Below are 3,451 nucleotides of genomic sequence, written 5' to 3' on the forward strand. Positions count from 1 at the left end.
ATAATATTTTTATAAAATATACAACATAATACATAACATAATTTCACTGAATAGAAGTCCAAGTTACAGCGAGTTAAAATTTTTATTTTATGATCGAACGAGTGATTGGCACCACTAGTTTTTTAGTTACTTTTTATTTGTATTTTTATGTCTAATATGATGTATATTGTCAATTATATCAACAAGGCATTGTCTGTACTACACCTCCACAATGGCGAGGACTGTCCTTTAACAGGTCTATACTTTGTATACATCAACCTGGGACGCCATTCACAAAATGGACATTGCTAAACAGATTAACTCAGTGCGATTATATTTATTTTGTATCATCTTGTACCGCTTTAATTTCTATGTAATATTATTCTTTCAAACTTTAATAAAAATTATAAATAAAAAATAAATAAAAATAAACCAGTTATTCGTCTAGTTTCTCTTCCTTGGAAACTTTATCGGCTTCTAAGGGTTCTTCAAACTCCTATTTTTTGAGCAGATGGATGGTTAAGACGGTTAGTTTTTATCCTGGAAGGTTTTTTTCTTTTAGCTATTTCTTTGGCTAGAAGGGTTTCTGAGCTTTCAGCTATTTCATGGAAACCTCCTTTTATGATGTTTCATCAGAATATGGCTGTTCTTCGCATTAGCTATTCTTTTCTTTCTAAAGTTGTATCTACAGATACTATCAATCATGAAATTGTAGTTCCTTTACGTCCAGTTACTAAGAATTCTAAGAAGTGTCTTCTGCAAAATTTGTGTTGTGAGAGCTCTCAAATATTAGGTAGAAGTCACACAAGATTTCAGACTTTCTTCCTTTTTTGTTAATCTTTCTGGGTCTCGCAAAGTTTAGAAAGCTACAGCTGTTACTTTAGCATCTTGGCTTAAAGGAATACTCGTTTGAGTTATTGTGGAGATAAAAGCATGAAATTAAAATCCTCCCTGTATCATGGATCAATATACCCATAATAGTAAACACAGCTAATCAGGTTACTCTCCAACAACCTAAAGGCACAGGAACAAGGTAAACGCTCCGGGTCCTCATCTGTCACCCTGGTGTTCAGCTCCACTTGTTAACTGCCAACGCCGTTTTCTCCCATGTACTGCACTCGCTAAACTGGTGTTGCAAGCTCAGTGGTCCCCACAGGAACAGAAGGCAGTCCACACAGTGAGCTGGCGTCGCAGCCTAAGCGGTCCCACAGGAAACAGCAGCACTGCACAAAAGTACCTCTTAAACAGCAGTAGTCCTCACCAGCTCCCAAAAACCTCCCTGTTCTAATATGAGTAATCAAAGTAAAAGGATGCGCTATACAGCAGCTAGCATAGTACTACAATACAATATTACTGGTTTAAGGATTAAAAGTTTTCCTTTTAATTTCATTAATAAGCTAAAACATCTAAATGTACAATGTAGTGAAAAAAACAGCTCTTACTCAAATAAAAACAGTAAATCCAAAATGAATGTTAAAAACAAGAGAAAATGCTAAAAACAAAAAAAACTGATGGTATTTCTCTATTATTTCAATTTGTAGTCTATATAAGTTTGCCACACATCCAGAAAAAAGGTACATCCTTTTCCTTAATAATGTCACTTTTTTATACTGTGATAAAAATAGTCCTGGCCTTGTCAAGTTAGTTTGTTTAATTGATACCTTAAAGCCCACGGATCACACAGAAGCTTTCACCCTCGGCTTAGTGGATGTTCACAGATAACTTCTTCCAGTGCTTTCACACCCTCCTAGTCTGACTCTCCTCTGTATAGCACATCCATTTACTAACTCTGGGTATGTTTTGGTCTAGGCCACTTAGGCATTTGCCACTGGCAGCAGGATTAGAGAAAGCAGAAATACCCCTTTCCTCTAAATCCTGATACCAGTTGCAAATGCCTAATTGGCCTTGACCAAAACATACCCAGAGTGGCATAATGCTTTCCAACTATGCTCTACAAAAGTAAATAAAAACTTTTTTTTACATAAACAACCATCTATTTTCCTTTGGTATTCTTCAAAGATGACATTTTCAGCTATCCAGTTTACATTTTTCTTATCACCCACAGTCTCTTGATACACGTTATAATTCTGTTACTCTATCAATATTATAAACAACAGAGAGAAAGGAGCGTTTAATGAAGAAATTAAAGCTTTAGTATACATCTAAGTTTACCTGTCGTTCAGAGGGGTATGACCTGGAATTTCTTGGTTGGACAGTCATTTTTAGGTGGGACAAGGCAGATGCACTTAAAGAAAATGTCTCTGTGATAGTTAATTTTAAGACAAAAAGAGGCAACAGCTGGTGTTATCACTATCCAGAGAAGATGCTGTTTGCTATTGCTTTTATCTGGCTGCGTGCTACTCTGTTATGTAGTGGCATCACTAGAGAGTGCCAGGGCTCTACTTGCATTAGTCTGCATTTTGTACTCCTTCCATATCACGATATGTGCTGGCTGTCAAACATTAGACATTTGTGTGACAGGGAGGAAAAAAGCCAGTCAGTTTCAGACAGTGAGGAAGAGTAGAAACCAAACTGTCCAGATGCCCCTCATCTGCTCTGTGTTAGAGGATAGAGTTAAAGTTCACAGCTCACTGTCCTTCCCTTTAAGCAGCACAAAGGCTGGTGACATTTCACTGATCATACACAGTTATGTAATTATATTGTTAGACTTCTTATTAATTTAATTAACTTGTCTACGAGGCTGTACTGCAGGGACTGGAGAATCACACCAGAGGTTCCTCCTCGCTTTTCTAGGATCCCGTTTTCAGAATTTGCAGACATTTATGGGTATACCATTGCTTTTGGTAATCAGAAGGCTGCTAATTTCACGTGCGGACAGCACTTCTGAAAGAGGATTTTTAGTTACGTTATGGCAAAGGGTGCAAGGTCCATTTGGAATGACATAACAGCTCAAATTCTCAAAATTGACCCCAAAAACTATATATATATATATATATATATATATTAATAAAGTAGATAACCCAATGTGTGGTAGGCCCATTTTGGCATATTTCATGTGACCAGTTTGCAGTCAGATGTATACCAAACGCGAACGTATAAAAAAAGAGAGTCATTCACTTTTTCACAAACTGGGTTTATCACTTAATTTATTTACGCAAAACTTGTGCAGTCATAAGTAAAATGCTTGAAAAAGCTTCTCTAGGATCCACTGTGTTTAGAATTAGCAGACATGTATGGGTTTACCATTGCTTTTGGTAATCAGAAGGCTGCTAATTGCACCAGATTTCTAAAAGAGGATTTTTCGACATGTTATGGCAAAGGGTGCAGGGACCATTTGGAATGACATAAATTCTCAAAATTGACCCCCAAAACTATATATATATATATATATATATATATATATATATATATATATATATATATATATTATAAAATAGACATCCCAATGTATTGATCTAGGCTCTTTTGGCATATTTCATGTGACTAGTTGGCAGTCAGATAATATTTGTGT

Source organism: Bombina bombina, unplaced genomic scaffold (genome assembly GCF_027579735.1).
Source record: "Bombina bombina isolate aBomBom1 unplaced genomic scaffold, aBomBom1.pri scaffold_631, whole genome shotgun sequence".
NCBI lineage: Eukaryota > Metazoa > Chordata > Amphibia > Anura > Bombinatoridae > Bombina > Bombina bombina.